We start from the raw sequence: 17,335 nt of genomic DNA on the forward strand, positions 1-17,335 counted from the left end.
TAGCATTCCAACCCATTGCTTTTCATCCACACTGACACTGTAGACAGAGGCCCACCTTAAACAAATCCATACTGATTCTGCTCCTCATGGTGATAGTACATCCTGAACTATCAGGCAAGGGGGCAAGTGGTTGTAAAATGTCACATCAACACCGAGAGGGCACTATAGGTCCATATTACTCACATTATTCATTTTGTACATTACATGATTTAATAATTGATTGTAGTACTCTTTAGAAAGATTTGAAGCATTTAAGTGGCATCTGTTTAGTTGTCATTGTTTTCCTGGGGCAGCAGTTATGTATGTCAATGTTTTTAGAAATGTTTGTTTTTGTTGGAGATAAGGTGCTAATATTTGAAATGTGTTTTATGCTGCAATGTGTATTAATATAAGTCAAATTTTAAATACAAAGAACATTGTAAGGAAATTTAAAACATATTCTGATATGTATTTTTCTTTTGTATTGCATGGATGCTACGAAATAGGTTTAACAAGGCATGTATAAAGATAGAAAATAAAGTGCACTATGGGGCAGTGTAATGTTTGCTTGACAAGGTTCTGCATTTACAATGTTTATTTTCAAACAATAAGGAGGATTCATTGGTAGATGCTTATATCAAGAATGAGCCTGTAAAGGGTGAGCTTGTTAGGTGTGCTGATTAATGCTCTGAGAGCCACATTGTCATGGTGAAAGCACTTTTTTAAACGCACTGAAAGAAAGAAGAAATACTGTGTTAACCATCCATTTAACTTTATTTGTTTAGGGAAATTAAATATCCTGAAAATAATTCATCACTTTGAATTATAAGAAATATTTCACAGTTAAGACCTTTTTCTGTGAAATATAAGTTTTGAAGCCACTGAGATGTATATATTTCTGATGTATACTTAAAAACGCAGATTCATCACCTTGTGAATACTCTCAAGTGCCAGAATAGATCCAGAGACTTTTTCTCAGCAATTCCATGTCCACATCTGGTCAATCTCACCCTGGAAGTGTCTTCAGGGACACAATATAACTGCCACCTCTGCGCGTCAACATCAGTTCCTTTCTTTCCGCACATTCCGATGCAGATTTGTTGCTCACTACCTCAATTTTGGTCACTATATAGAAAATTCTCTTCAAACGTTTCCAGTGTGCAAGGGACATTGCCCCTCCTCTAAATCGATGGGATTCAAACCTTGTAAAGTTGACCACAAACAGATGTCTGTGACGGACCCGCATAATGTCTGTCTCTGGTGTCTCTTTGCCTTCCATGAGTCGAAGTTGTGTAACAAATGCATTCAAATGAACTCAAAGACTATCCTGTACCTCTAGGCCAAACTCTGTCACAGAGAACTGTGGAAAGGCTCAGGAGACCAGATCCTGATTAAAGTTGAGGACCTAGATGTGTTCTCGGTCTCGAGGACATTCCTCAGCGGAATCATCATCCTTCTTCAGATCCTCGGGTAAATCAAAAAAGAAAAAAACACAAGAAGTCCAAACATGGCTCCCCTTACTACTCTCATCTGGAGACGTTGCATGGAAGTCAGGGTACCTCCAGATTTCGTCACCCACCATGGAACAGACTCCTACACTAGTCTAGAATCAGCTAGAGTTCTCCAGTCCATTGGCGACACCACAGCAGACTCAAGTCTTTAAATAGGCAATGTAGATAATTTTTTTACCCTTCCAGAGCCTCCAGGCCCTGTGATTCCGCAGAAGGCTCCAGTCTGGTTCCCACCGGCAGATCCGTACCTGACTGTACCACTCGATCACACTCTGGACGCTCTGACTCCTTCTCTTGTGCCTAATACCGCACTGGTTCCTCATGTGTTGATGTTGGCAGCAGTTCCACCGGAGGGCAAGCCTACTGCTTCAGGTAGGCCACGATCCCTTTTAGTTCTCTGTGCTCCCCTTTGTCTTCACCAGTGCCTCTCAGGTGTTCACAAAAGTGATTGTGGTGTTTTTTCCCCATCTGAGGAGGTTGGGAGTACCAGTTTTTTTGTACTTCAACGACTTGTTGCTGATGACAGGCTCACCTCAAATGTTCATGAACCACCTCCAAGCGACAGCTGACCTGTTGACATATTTGGGATTTACCATGTATGTGCCAAAGTCACACCTGACTCATTCACAGAGGCTCCCTTTCATTGGAGCCACCCTGGGTACAGTGCAGGTTTGGCCTTTTTCAACCTCAACGAGTCCAGTATATTCGGGCTATGATCCCAGTGTGTCAACCCTTAACTTGGGTTTCAGTGAGAGTGGCTCTGAGTCTTCTTGCTCTCTTGGCCTCCTGCTTGTGGGCCACCCAGGTGGTATAAGCGTGCTCTGTAGTGGTATCTAAAGACTCAGTGGGCTCAGAACTAAGGAAGCCTCTTGGATCCATCCAGGTGTTGCAGGAAACTGCGAAGGTTCTGCAGTGATGATTGCTGTACCGCAGTTGGGCCAGCAGACCCCTCTCCCTGCCCCAGCCAGAACTATTGGTTGTGACACATCTATCATTGCTAGGTTGAGGATGCCAGCTGGGAAAGGTGGAGATCAGATGACTCTGATCTTCAAGCTGTTGGACTTCTGAATGATCCATTTGGCAATAAAGGCTTTCTTCCCATCCATTAAGGGGAAACATGCACAGTTTATACAAAAACATCACTGCTATGTGGAACTGCAACAAGCAGGATGGGGTGGGGCCGTGGGTCTTGTGCCAAGAAGTTCTATGCCACTGGAACTGGCTGTTTTGTCAAGCCATCTCCCTGGTCGTGCAGTATCTGGCAGGATCTTTAAATGACAGGACACACAAACTCGGCCAGAACCCTGTCGTGATTTCTTTCTCCACTGCCGAGAATGCTCTGTGTCCAAATGATGGAGCTACCAAGGCAGTTCTTCCTTGGAGTTGAACTGGAGCTCAGGACACCTGTAAACCTTCCTTCTCTAAAGCTCCTGCCCAAAGTCCTGAGGTAGAATACATATGACTGGGCCCAAGTTATGTTATGTTATCGATCATTTGTAGCGTGCACAGATACTCGGAAGTGTCCCGGCGCGATAAGCCTAAGCTGGGGTAAGCAGGAGTGGAAAAAGCAGCTAAACGACTTAATCAAAAAGTAGGGTTTTCAGTTGCTTCTTGAACGTCCTAAGATCGTGGTTGTTCCTGAGCTCAAAGGGCAGTCTATTCCAGGCCATGGCCGCCCTTACAGGAAGGGAGCTCCCTCCCGTTCTGGCAAGGCGGTATCGTGGGATGACAGCAAAGCATTGTCCCGTTGACCAGAGATGCCTAGATGGCGCATAGAAATTGAAGTGCCTCCTGAGATAAGAGGGTCCAGACTTGTAGAGGGCACCATGGGCGATGGTTAGTGCCTTAAACAGAATGCGCTGGTCAGCAGGTAGCCAATGCAAGTCGCGAAGAAACAGCTTGATTCCGAAACTTCACGGAATACCTAGTAATATTCTAGCAGCCACGTTCTGAATAGTCTGCAGCTTTTTTATCTGGTAGCAGGGAAGGCCAATGTAGAGAGAATTGGCATAATCGAGCCGCAACAGGACGAGAGCACGGGTCACCATTTCATCAAGTCATCCTAGTGGCTCCAGATTGGGCCAAGAGAGTGTGGTACCTAGAATGTCTGTCAATGCAAATCTATCCTCTGATCCAGCTGCCTTCTCGTGAGGATCTTCTGTTGCTGCAGCAGGACAGGGCCCTGCACTCGAGCCTGCACAACTCTCGTCTCCATGTTAAAAGATTGAACGGCAACTGCTAATTGCTTTTGACCTTCCTCCCGAGATAGAGGTTCTATGCATATCCAGCCCCTGCAATCCCAGTTATTTGACTTCCTTCCTGTTTTCCCCTTGGTTGGCCCAGCAAGACCCTGCCCTAGCGGCAGTTAAAGATTATTGCCTACCTCGTAGTCCTTTATATGTTAACCTGATCAGCCACCTCTGTTTAAATCACCTGTTGTGATGCGTTTTTTAAAAGGACCACCCCACATGTTTCCTCCAAAAACCTTTTGTGATTCCCCAATGGGATCTGGATTTGGTTCTCACATTTCAAATATGTACCCCATTGGCACTGATGCACAGTAACCTTCTTAGACTACAAGCCCTGAAGGCAGTGTTCCTCATAGGGCTAACACCAGTCAGTTGCATGAGTGGGTACCGGGTATTTACTGTCGAAAAATTATAAACACCACCTTCTTCCCAGTCAGACAAGCTAGTGCTACAGACTAAGGCGGCGGTCCATCAGAAAGTCGTCATGCCCTTCCACTTTGGACAGTGTATCACCCTGCTGGCATTCTTTGCCCCTCCTCATCCATCCAAGGAGGAAGAGAGCTCTGACCTTGCACAGTGATCGTAGCAGGGACCATCAGATGGAAGATCAACTCTTCTTTGAGTTCTCTGGAACAAAGAAAGGAAAGGCAGTACAGAAATGGAAAATCTCCAGATGGATTGTCCTTTTTATTAAGATCTGCTACGGATTGGCTAAGAAACAGCCTCCGGAAGTCCTGTGGGCTTATTACCAAAGCAAGGCCACCACTACTGTGATGGTGCATGGAGTATCTGTCATAGGCATCGTGTGGTGGGAAGTTTGCCCATTCAGTCCTGCAGGATTTTCTGGTCTGAGCCATTCCACAGACGCCTCGCATGGGGAAGTACATCTTTAGCATCTATTTGCAATGTGAGGAAGTTTCAATTAGCAGTATCCATAAAAAGAACAAGTTACTTACTTTTTGAATTTTTTGCTGGTGGATACTCTATCTACCAACAAATTCTTCTCCGACTCACCCTCCTTCCAATTCTGTGTAATAAACCCCCTTAGTCTATATTAAAACGTTTCAAACTAGAGATCTGCACACTGGAACAACCTAATTATTGAAGGCTCCACATCCGACGGCGCACACAGATATCAGAAAGAAACTGATGTTGATGCACGGAGGTGATTATATTGTTGCCTCATCTTCACTTGCGAGACAGGATGGTCTCGAAACGCAGCCGCATGAAGCCACTTACAAGCGTGTGAGGGAATTTTTGAGAAAAAAAATCTCTCAAACCAGTCTGGCTTCTGGGGGTATTCACAAAGTGAGGAATCTGCACTTAAAGTATCCATCAGAACTCGAGTTACCAAAGTTTCTGTGTATACCTTTATTGCAAAAAGAAAGGTTATACTATTGTTATTGTATAAGCTTGTCTTAAGCTTTTGAAATATGCATAAGAATTTGAATATTTCATAAGAGCAGCACTTTTGATTATGTCATTGTGTTTCTACTTGGCTTCACTCAAACGATGGGTGGACTAGTGGTATGTCACTTCCCAGTGAACATCATTAAACAATTGACTCTTTGGTGAACCTTTGCTATGAAGGGCTGAAGGCTGAGCACATAGAGTGTTTAGGTGGTGATGGAAGGGTGGGTGCAGGCCATGCACAGTTGGGTTGGCCACGTGTGGATGGTTGAGCTGATGGTTTGGCCATAGGGCAAGCCCACTGCTCAACCCTATTGTAATATTGCACATAGGGTCAGATGTGACACCAGGCCTTGCATACAAGCTCCAATGTGTATGTACTAAGTGCATGGTGAGTGTCGGATGCTTGTGAAGTGGTGGATACAGAGCCTGGGAAAAGCCTAAGCCCTGTGCCAAACATGCCTTTCATATGGCTGAAGATCCTGTACAGTGGAGGTTTGATGCTTCAGAGGGTTGGGTGCTGGACCTTAGCGACCTAGGCATTGAGTCCAAGTCATTTGGATTGGATGCACAATGTGGGTGGAGGCTGTGACTGATATGTCATGATTTATGTAATCAATTATGTAATTTTGTTTTTTTAAATTATGTTTTTACGACAGTCTTCAAACAAAATAAAAAAAGAAACATAGAATACAAACATCTCAGGTCACTATAGTGCACTACTGTTGGTGCAATTGATAGACATATTTGTAACAACACAGTACAATACAATATATTTCTCTTTGTCATACTGTTGGAGCAGGTTTAGTTACATCGTGGTAACGGATAACAGAGTCGGATTAGATCTTAAATAGTCTGTTAGAGGCGTCCAGTATTCCCTAGGTCTGGACATCGTTGGACGTTCTTCCTCATACGTTTTCAAAGTGTCTCTACAATAAGCCATGCCTATTAGCCATTGTTTCCTGCTAGGGCAGCGTTTGCTGTCCGAGTGTATGGAGATTCGTCTTTTTGCCAGTAGCAGTTCTATGACGCATAATTTGCGTTTACCAGAACGTAGCTGTTGTACTATGCCCAAAAGACAGACTGGTACTGAACATTCTATGTTCGTTTCCAGCATATGACTCAGTGTTTCCGTTATGTCCTCCCAGTATTTGTTAATTTTAGCGCACCTCCATGCTAAATGCATACGGTCAGCATTTTCTTCCTCGCAGCGCCGGCAGCGAGCATCGTCACAGAGACCACATTTCTGCAACTTAAGTGTGATATGTTTGATGTACATATTTCTAGTGGATTATGCGCAGGTTGCCATTCGGGGTAAGCATTTCTGTTAATGCACAGCAACTATGCCAGTCGTCCTCGCTTAAGGGTGTCTCTAAATGAGCATTCCAGCACTCACATGCTTTACTAGCATCTCTCGCTATATCCCCTTGCAGGAACTTGTATAGTTTAGACACCATATGAGCAGTGCTTGGGTTCGTGATAATCATTTGTAGTGCCGCCAGAGATGGTGGTTCAGTTGGAAATTAAAGATATACAGTTGGCATTGCGTCCCTAAGTCTGTGATATGCAAATTTAAATAAAAGTGTTTGGTTACTTATGGAGGCCAGGTCAGTCTGGTCTATAAATGTACCCTCATTATATAGATCCCCCATTGTGTCTATTCCAACTTGTTGCAGCATTGACATGCCATCCCCAGTTTGTGTCACAGATAATGCAGGGTGATTCTGCAGAGGCAGTGCAGGCGCATAGAGTGGAGTTCTTTGCACTGATATTCCCAGTCTCTGCCATGCTGAGTTCGTAGTTTTTATGGTATTTATTTCGTGCTTCGTTATGTGTGCGCGCTGGTGCGGTAGTATGCAGCGCAATGGGATTGGGTGTGCATCTCCATCCTCCACAGCCACATGTGGCATATACCGTTGCGGATGAAACCAATAGTGAGCATGTTGCGCCTGGGTGCAAAGATAATAAAGTAAGAAGTCCGGTGCCGCGAACCATCCCTCCCCCCGTTGTATGGTAATGTCAATGTACGCAGCTCGACGCGTGCCTGCTTCTCTGCCCATATAAGCCTGGTGATGTTCGTGATTATTCTCTTAAAGACTGGGGCCGGCGGTGGTATTGGGATGTTGTTAAATAAATAAAGGAGTTTAGGGAGAATAACCATTTTAATAATGACCATTCTATCTGACAAGGATAGAGGTAGACGGATCCAACGGTCAATTTGTTCTTCAATTTTAATCATTGCTGTGCCATAGTTCTCAATAAACACTGTCTCTGGGTCTCTACGGTACCAGATGCCTAAGTATTTTACTGGGTCTGCGCTCCATTCTAGTGGGTATTCCACTAGATGTGGTTTAGTGATATCGGTTAGTGGGAGTATCGTGGATTTGCTCCACTTAATTTGGAGTCCAGACTGTCTGCCAAATTTGATGTATTCCTGTAATAATGGGGATAAGTTCGTACGGGGTTCACGTACATACAGTACCATGTCGTCTGCATACATTGATATGTTAATTTGACGTTGATAAAATTGCAATGCCATATTTGCATGTCTTTGTCGTATTTTACTCGCCAAATGGCTCTAGCGCTATGGCGACAGTGGGCACCCTTGTCGCGTTCCACGCTGTATTTGTATTGTGTCAGAGACGTGTTGATTTACTTTGATACGTGTCACCGGTTTGGTATATAGGATCTTAATCCATATCATTAAGCTAGGCGGGAGCCCCATTTTTTGCAACACTGTGAAAAGATATTCCCATTCCACAGAATCAAACGCATTGGCAGCATCCAGTAATACTGCGGCCGCCTCCAACTCTGGATTTAGTTGATGGGAGAGAGCGAACAGGGTACGAATATTGTGCGCAGTTGACCTATTGGGTATGAAGCCTGATTGATCAGGTAATATTATATTTTGCAAAAGACACACAATTGATGGACGGAATGCAGAACAAATCAAAACATTCACCCCCTCATCATTCTTTTGCTCACCATGCCACCCCAGTTTAGACCTGGCCATATGCAAATCAGTCTTAACCCTGTGCCTCATGGGAACAGTCCAGCCCGAACTGCCAAGCCAGCATCCTAGGACCGGTTTCGGGGTTTCACCCCTCTTCAGCCAGGATAGCTTAATTCCAGTGGCACAGTGAGCCCAGGACCCACGTCTGGGCATACCTGGCGCACTTGGGGCGAGAAAGCAAAAGACACACAATTGATGGACGGAATTCAGAACAAATCAAAACATTCACCCCCAGTCAAGAGATCTGGGTTAAATCCATCATTCTTTTGCTCACCATGCCACCCCAGTTTAGACCTGGCCATATGCAAATCAGTCTGGATTAAACCCAGATCATTTGAGTGGGGGTGAGTGTTTGATTTGCTCAAACGCTCTGTCCATCATCCCCTTTGTTATCGCTTTGTTCGCCCTAAGTTGGCAGGGTATGCCCAGACATGGGTCCGTTGCTCACTTTGCCACTGGATTTAAGATAGCCTGGCTGATGAGGGTTATGAACCCAAAACCGGTCCCAGGATGCTTGTTTCCGGTCCAGGGAAGAGATGGCGTGGCAGTTCGGGCTGGACTGTTCCCATGAGGCACAGTTTCAGACTGATTTGCATATGGCCATGTCTGAACTGGGGTGTGGGGTGGTGGAGTGAGCTAAAGAATGATGATGGATTAAACCCAGATCAGTTGACTGGGAGTGAGTGTTTGATTTGCTCAAACGCTCCGTCCATCATCCCCTTTGGTATCGCATATTATATTTTGCATCAGTGGTTGAAGTCTAGTGGCTATGATTTTAGCTAAGATTTTAACGTCAGTGTTTATTAAAGACAGAGGACGGTAAGATTCACAGTGGGATGGATCTTTATTCGGTTTTAACAGGGTTATTATTAGGGCTTCCCGTAGTGTAGGCGGTAATATTTGTCTATCATATGTGTCCCCATACATTTCCACTAAATAAGGGCTCAGTAGTTCTACATGCTCTTTATCAAATTCCCCAGTGAACCTGTCAGGACCTGGGGCTTTTCCATTGGGGTGTGTTTTAATAGCTTCTGTCACTTCTTCGACTGTAATTGGTTGTGCTAGATATTCACGTTGGTAATCAGATAACCAGGCTATGGCTATATCTTCTAGATATTCATGAATTTCGTGTGCCATGGCCGCAAGGCGCGACGCATACAGGTCCTCATATGTTGACATGAAGGCCATTAGCATATTCACTGTATCATAATGATGACTGCCTGTGTGTCCCGAATGTGGGTTACAATGTGTGTCTTGCACGCGTGGCATATTTTTTGTGCCAATATTCGTCCCGATCTGCCTCTCTCCCCTGAGCTCGGGCTATCTGACGCTGTGATAGATATTTAATCTCGCTCTCAGCAAATTCATGATATTCAAATAGTTATTCCTCATGTCACCTAGTGTGGCTGCATTTTGATTGCGCTCGAATTCTGCCTCTAATTGTCTGATTTTGTTTTCACATTTGTGCAGTTGACTGCGTATATCTCGCAGAATTCCAGCATTCATACTGATGCATACACCCCGTCTAGTGGCCATAAATGCCTCCCACAACAAGCTGGCATCCTCTACAGAGTGTTCCTTCAGTTGAAAATATTCTTCTATTGCAGTGCGTATCGTGGAGCTGTAGAGTGGATCTAGCAATGCCCTGGCATTAAAGCGCCATATGAATAGGTGAGGTTTGTAGTTGGGTAGGTCTCGTGAAATTAATACCGGTTTATGATCAGACAATGTTTTGGGGAGGTGCCCTATTGTACTCGTCCATGTGCCAGCCACTGCCGTTGCTAACCAATAGTCGATGCGTTACCAACTATTATGAATTATGGACGCATGTGTGCCCTCCAGTGTGTGCGGATTGTGAAATCTCCAAACATCCACCATCCCAAATTCAGACATGCCGTCTTGTACTACTCTTACTGCCTGTTTGTGAGGCTCTTTCGTTATGCCTGATCTATCCTGTGTATCATTGAGGGAAATATTTAGATCTCTGCCCCAAAGTAACTCCATAGGTGGCAAGTCTCTCAGTTTACTCCAGATAGTTCTAAAAAAGTCGGGATCATCTATATTTGGGCCATATGTGTTTACCAGTCTCATTCTGGTACCACGCAAGTATCCCATGGCTATAATAAATCTACCGAAGTCATCTGAAATTGTTTGGTCTACCGTAAATTGTGTCCCTTTTTTTATAAGGATAATAACGCCTCTGGAATAGGATGAGTATGAGGATGTCTGTACTGTGTCTACCCATTTGCTCCCTAATGTGCATTTCACAGTTTTGGCCAAATGAGTTTCTTGCAAAATGGCTATTTCCATATGGTGTCTGTCTAAGTATGCAAAGATGCAAAGACCGGTCTTATTTTCTGTGGGTTGTTGAGCCCCCGGACATTCCATGTTAACATACGAATCAGTGATGTTCCCTTTTTATTGTCCATTCCGATGTGGAAATCGGCAAGTGTGTATTTGTAATATACTCCTATCCGTACCTATATCAGGCCCTGAGTAGTGATATCTAGTGCCCCAGCCAGCCCTACATCTCATGGTTGCAGATAGCATTGTACTATTATTACTTGTACCTGAGAGAACTAACACCACCATTACCCCCCTCCCACTTTAGCATCCCATCATGCCAAAGACATACCCATTTAAACAACAGAAGTACCATCTCAACTTGTGTAGGAAGTACCCACAGGGGGCCACTAAGTGCTCGCATTTACACCCGCGAAGTGGATGTGGTCGGAATGCACAAGGTGTATACAGCTTTCCCATTCAACATACCTTTATACCAGTTTTGAAGCCATTTTCAGTGTTGCATACAATCACTATGCATTAATGTTGGACCTGGTATCGGCCAGATGATTATCTAGTAGCATTTCTTGTTTCGACCCATATATATAGGCATTTATGTCTACATATAATAACAAAGTAATTGGTATCTCACTACGGTATGCGTTCTACTATCTTGCAATATTAAACCAACAATTCACAGTACTGCATAGTCCATACATGGAGGCATATATAATGTCCTATTATCCATGCATCGTGGTTACCACAGTCTATACCTTAGGTAGGATGTACATCCCATATTAAGACGCTCTGGTCCGGATGTCGCTTGGCCCTTATCAACAATTTGCCCAAACTGACAGTCTTACCATGTAATCCAGAAATGACAGTCAGCTAGCCACTTCCATCATCCGACTGTGAAGAGGAGAGTGCATGGTCCGCAGATTTCCTTTTGATGGGGATGTGCTTTATGAAGTCCTGAACGGCTTTCGATGTGGGCAGTATTATTGATTGTTCCTAGTAGGTGATGCGCAGTCGTGCAGGATACAGCATTGCATACGTTGCGCCCATGGCTCTGAGTTTCTGTTTCACCAATGTAAATTCCTTACGCGCTGTTTGTACTGCCAACTTGAAATCAGGGTAAAAGGAGATGTTGTCATTTTGATTCGTAATCTGCTGCTTGTCTCGTGCAAGGCGCAGGATTGTGTCTCTATCCCTATATTTCAATATTCAGGATATAATTGGCCGAGGCGGAGCTCCTGGCGGTGGCCTTGGCACTAAAGAATGGTGTGCACGTTCAATGATAAGTAGCGGGGACAAACTGTCTGCTCCAAAGATTTCCCGTAACATATCTTCAACATAGGTTTCTAGACGCCCGGTGTTGCGCTTTCTGGTATTCCCATTATTTGTATGTTATTCCGGCGAGATCTCGCTTCTAAATCTTAATTTTTGTTTTTAATGATTTCCATTAGTTTTTCCATTGAAGTACATTTTTTGGCTGTCGCCCTAGATTCGTCTTTAACCGCTGATATGCGCAGTTCCGCTGCATCTAAGCGCTCACCTTGCTTATTGATGTTTACAGCCATGTTGTCTACCCGCAGCGTGAGAGGGTCAATTTTGCCATCAATGGCTTGCAAGCTTTGTTGAATGCCATCGCAATGCGATCTCCATGTTGGAGTCTTTAGCGTGTTCGGCATCCAATTCGGTGTCCGAATGTGCCGATGTTGCCCTGGGTGTGCAACGCGCGTTGAATGAAATTTTGGGTGGATGTGTGTCCGTTTAGCCCATTTTATGGAAGGTGTGTTGCAGGCAGTGTATGCTTGGCGGTCACTTTGTTGTGGAGCCACGGGTCGTGCAGCACGTTGTTGTCAGGTACAGCAATTCCAATCTTTATCGCAATGATACAGGCAAGCTTTGTGTAGCACGTGGCATTATCTACAGGGCAGACAATCTCTGTGATAGTCGTATTTAGCAGTGAATTGAAGTGCTGTTATGTGGCAATGTGTGCTTCTAAATTTGGGTGCCTCGAGGCTTCTCTCGGCTTCCGCAGCGTGGTCTTCACCATTACCCATACATCGATGGCCTGCCCCAATTTCTTCACATAGCCTCTGGTTCACTACGGGCTATCTAGTGACATGGGGGCATTCATGTGTATTGGTGACAAGAGGCATGAAATCTGTGCAGCGTTAGATGCAAGTCTCTGCTGGCAGCGTTTATATGGGTGGTCTTCGCATGGATGCAGTGGGGGCACAACGCGTCCTACGGCGCCATACATCCTTCCTGCGCCCGAAGTGCCGCCCTTGGATTTAAATCGCTGCGTTTTTAACTAGCATTTGGTGCCGTGTATATGCACTTGCTCTTGCAGTTTCTGTGTTTGCCAATCATGTACCGGTCAATTGTGTGCTCGTTTGGAGAGGCGCACTACCACACCACAACTGCCGTTGCACTCAGCCACCATTTGCCTCCTTCAACAGCGCTGTCTCCCGCTTTGCTTAGTGGTCGGCTCGATGACACTGGAACGTGTGACCGAAGTCTTACAGCAGCAGATCTCTATCGGTGCGCTCCGTGCCTTAGTCTGCTTACTACACATAGTGGATACTGGCACTTAGGAGGCGGCAGTAGTCTGAGAATCTCCTCGCTGAGTCAGTTTGTAGTGGGAGCCGCCATCTTGAGCTGATGCAATTTCGTTTTCCGGCCAATGCAAGCCTTAAAAGTGGCCTCCGCTTACATAGCCTGATAGAACTGGCATTCCGATAAACAATTCCTGGTGTTTAGCATATTTTTGGGTGCCATATGCGCTCCGTTCCGTGGATAATTATTCCGACCCGCGGAGCTGCACTATCGCGAAGCCATCTCGCAGCGCACCCTCTAGAGCCCCCCATCAATTAGGTAATTTAACATGTCATGAGTGATGTAATATCTGGGATCATAAGCAATGTATGATGGGTGAGCAAGTTATAGTTGGCTCAGTAAAAGTAACGAGTTTTGAGGTATTTTTTTTGTTAACATTAGCTTGTATCTCATTCTAACATATCTAGAACGTCCAGGGGTGTTGAATTTAATAAAATAGCTACTTGTCCATGGGGCAGGTTGCTTCATAAATCTACTTGTCCTGTAGCAAATTCCACTTGCCTCTTTGGTGCCTTGTGGTGCATGGGCAAATTATGGAAGCAATCTCATTATATAAGCCTCTCTAATTATGCCAGGGCTCATACCATAGTAGTGTTTGAATACTTGCAATCCCCTTACGTTGCCACGTTTCTGCATATCTACAAACTGTGGCTGAAGGTAGTGGTAAGCAATATTTCCAGGGTTAGAATGCCTTTTTGAGTCTGTGCAAGCCTACTAAACTTGCATGTTTTAAAGGTTTTCAACAACTCTTCTCTAATCTTTTCACATACTGAGAAATGTTGGAAATTTACTCCTGCCAATGACAGATGTAAGTAAACCTTCTTCCAGAGTTGGGAAAAAAGTGGTAGGAGGGAAAGTGAACTTGCAAACACTCAGATTTTCGCATGAGCAAATCTACACATGCATTTCATTTTTGCTCATGCTAAAATGCAGTCCACAAATATTTTCTAGGAGTACTATATCTTGTCCTACTTCTGTAAATTCGTGGGAATTCACAAAAGCCGTATAGCTGTACTTAGTGCAAGGACATATACCATGGATGCACTTTTGAGACTTTCTTCAATAATTGGGCCCCTAATTTGGCCTGGCGTTGACCGCGACCTTTTGTGTTTATTAAAATTCATTCTCTCTCTCTCTCTCTCTCTCTCTCTCTCTCCCTCTCCCTCTCCCTCTCCCTCTCTCCTCCTCTCTCTCTCTCTCCTCATCTCTCTCTCCCTCCCCCTCTCTCTCTCCCCCTCCCTCTCTCTCTCCCCCTCCCTCTCTCTCCCTCTCCCCCCTCCCTCTCTCTCCCCCCTCCCTCTCTCTCTCTCTCTCTATCTATCCCTCTCTCTCCCCATTCTGCTCTTTCACAAGAAGCATATCGACACACAAAGTAATTTTGTTCAGTGCCTGTAACTACTGTGGCACTGTGTGCTTTTTGAAACACAAAAACTATTTTTGCTTTTGCCAATTTTTCATATAATGATGAGGGTCCGGCAGCTCCCACGCCAATAAGGTTTTACAAAAACCATGCCAAAACAAGTCACACATTGACAAAACTAAAAATCTGACCACCAATTTCAGACTTATTGGCTTTGCCAATGCTGGTTTATTTGTGTTTCCCATAATCTTATTAAAACTGGTAACACTGATTTTCCTTTATGAATATTTTTGGGAAATACTAGCATGCATCAACACATGTTACTAAATGATGCTGCAAAAAAATGGTACCTGAAAGACCATTCTGGGAGCATTATTCATAGCCTCATATTGCTTAACATTGAAAACACTTATACAGGTTTTTATACTGGAACCACTGTCAGTAGTACAGTCGGAGCTTACAACATTTACTTAGAGCGCTCACCCTAATAATAAAGGCTTTCAATTAATTAACCATAAATTCAAGTTTGAACATCATTAACATGTGGGCAAATATGGGAACACCACATATGGGGGTGGCGTGTTGGCATCCAGTTCCTGATTTATTTTGCTGCCCAACCCATTGAGGATCCATGTGAGTAGCTTTAGGGCATGTGTCTTCATAGTGTGGGCTAGTGGTACCTGGCTCATGGGAAGGGTGTCTGACCAGATGCGGTGTTACTTCCCTTGTCAAGTATACCCAAGTATGGCTGCAGACTGTTCAACGGTAACCTTAATGTTATCCCAACTCCACTCCTTCTCTACTTTACCATGCTGCAGTCTGAGCACTGTCCGGTACCCCAACACATGGTATGTCCATCGCCCAATAAAATCAAAAATCCTTATCAGTAATAGTTATCCACACACTCCAGTATGTATTGATGGTCTGTCCCCTGCCGACTCACAAGTTATACATGAATAGACTACCTCATCCTTAACCACCCACTGTAGTCTTGGGCATTGAGTTTCATTGCCACAAATTTCTCAAGGCCTCCTCCAGACTGCAATTCGTAGTAGGTTCAGTCAGACAATCTCCTACAAGGTCATTGAAGTGACTTTTAGGGGCAAGGTCCGAGCTCATCCTCATCTTCGTAGACTAGGTTCTACTCCGATGATTCCCCATGGTCAGTCTCAAGAGCTCCCCATGTAGTAGTCTCCAGGAAGTGTTGGGGATCCGACAGTACTCTCGTCCTGTCCATTTGTGCTTGTTCTTTTGTTGATGTTGTTTGCGACTGCCTCGTCACGCCTTGCTGTTTTTTTGCGGTTCCTGCCATTTCATTACCTGGTACCTTTCACCTTTTTTTCTTTTCCTGCCATATCGGTACCTGGTACCTTTCATCATTGTCTGGAGGGTGCTACCCCTTTCTCTCCAGCCTGTCTCAGATGTCCTCCGCTGCCGTAAAGAACTGTGTCTCGTCTCGATCCAGGATTCGGAGCTTGACTGGGAAGAGGAGGGCGTGGCAGATGTCTATCTTACAGAGATGTTGTTTGACTGCCCAAAAGGATTCTCTTCATCATTGGACTACTGTTGTATAGTTTGGGAAGATGCTTACTGTGGCGCCGTCCATGGTTCATGTGCACGTGTCGCTTGTAGTAGGGCATCCCTGTCCTGAAAATTCAGCAGCTTGACCATCATGGCACGCGGTCAGGCCCCAGGGGGCGGCGGCTGCCCAGGCACCCTATGTACCTTTTCCACTATAAACCAGTTTGAGGTTTTCCCCTTCAAGACTACTGATGCGAGCCACTCCTCCAGTTAAAGTTCAGCACTTGGGCCCTCAAGTCTTTGAGGGATCCTAACCAATCTGTCATTATTGTTGCAGGAGCGGCGCTCAGCATCATTCAGTTTTCCTCCAAAGCAGCTAATTCTCGCTCCAATGCCCGTAAGCGGGTGCTGTTCTCAGTCACCTTTGGCCGGACCTTGGCCACAGTGCTCTCTGCATCCGCTACTCTGTCCGCCAGCTTTTTATGGTTTGCTCTAAGTAGCTTTTCCTCCTTACAGACTGAGTCAATTTTATGTTCCAGGGCCATCTTGGTCTCTTTTATTGCCACAAAAATGGTTGTTGTATGTGTTTCCAGGCCCTTTCTGCAAATAGGGGCACTTGGTCATTGCCTCAGACATCTGTGCCATGTGGTGCCTTCCCCCGCTGGCTTGGTAATTTTGGGGTGGATCATAGTGTTTCCATTCTATGGTGGTGCTGTTTCATCGGTTATGTAAGTGAGGGGTCCACATGCGGCCTCTTGGGTCCTCCATGAGCCGCCTCCAACTGGCACTGAAGTCTCACCCCCCTTGGTCTATTCAGGAGTTATGTGCCTGTTGTGTTATGTGGTGAGTCTGACGGCAGCATACCCCTCTAGTCCGGCTGTCTCTCGGCAGTGCCCCGGGCACGAGCACTCCCTTCTTCTCGCCGTTCCTCTGTAAGTCGGTATGTCACAGAGCTACTGGTGTCCCTAACAGGCGGCGTCGGAGGCAATGTCGTATGGCGTCCGTCCAGCCCCCTGGTGCCTTAGCATCAGCATATGGCATCGTAGAAGATAATGGGTAGGGGCGATCATCTACCCCCTGGTGCGGCAGTCAGAGGGTCGAAGGTGAGGTGCAGTTTCAGGCAGCCATTAGGTTTCTCATATCCCAGCCGGCGGCCGCAATACCCACTGCAGGTATGCCTGGACCCTGGAGCCCCGCGGCCACGTCCCATGCTGAGAGCCACAGCCACGTGTCGGAGCATGTCTTGTGCACAGACTTTCGCCAGTGCCTCCTCCACTGCCCATGGGGGCCCCCACTTGCTGCTGTGTTGAGTGTGCTGAGGCATGATAAGAGGCCAAACTTCCCCGCTCCGGTCGCTGCTACGCTCCCTGCTACCTTGCCTGTG

At 45.5% G+C, this 17,335-nt stretch overlaps 1 protein-coding gene across 6 annotated transcripts in view; it reads left to right on the forward strand.

Moving 5' to 3' along the window:
* The window catches only part of THADA (THADA armadillo repeat containing), a 1,526,823-nt gene that overhangs the window by 559,348 nt on the left and 950,140 nt on the right, over window positions 1-17,335 (forward strand). The window lies entirely within an intron of this gene.

The sequence above is a fragment of the Triturus cristatus genome, chromosome 6 (assembly GCF_964204655.1).
Source record: "Triturus cristatus chromosome 6, aTriCri1.1, whole genome shotgun sequence".
Classification (NCBI taxonomy): Eukaryota; Metazoa; Chordata; class Amphibia; order Caudata; family Salamandridae; genus Triturus; species Triturus cristatus.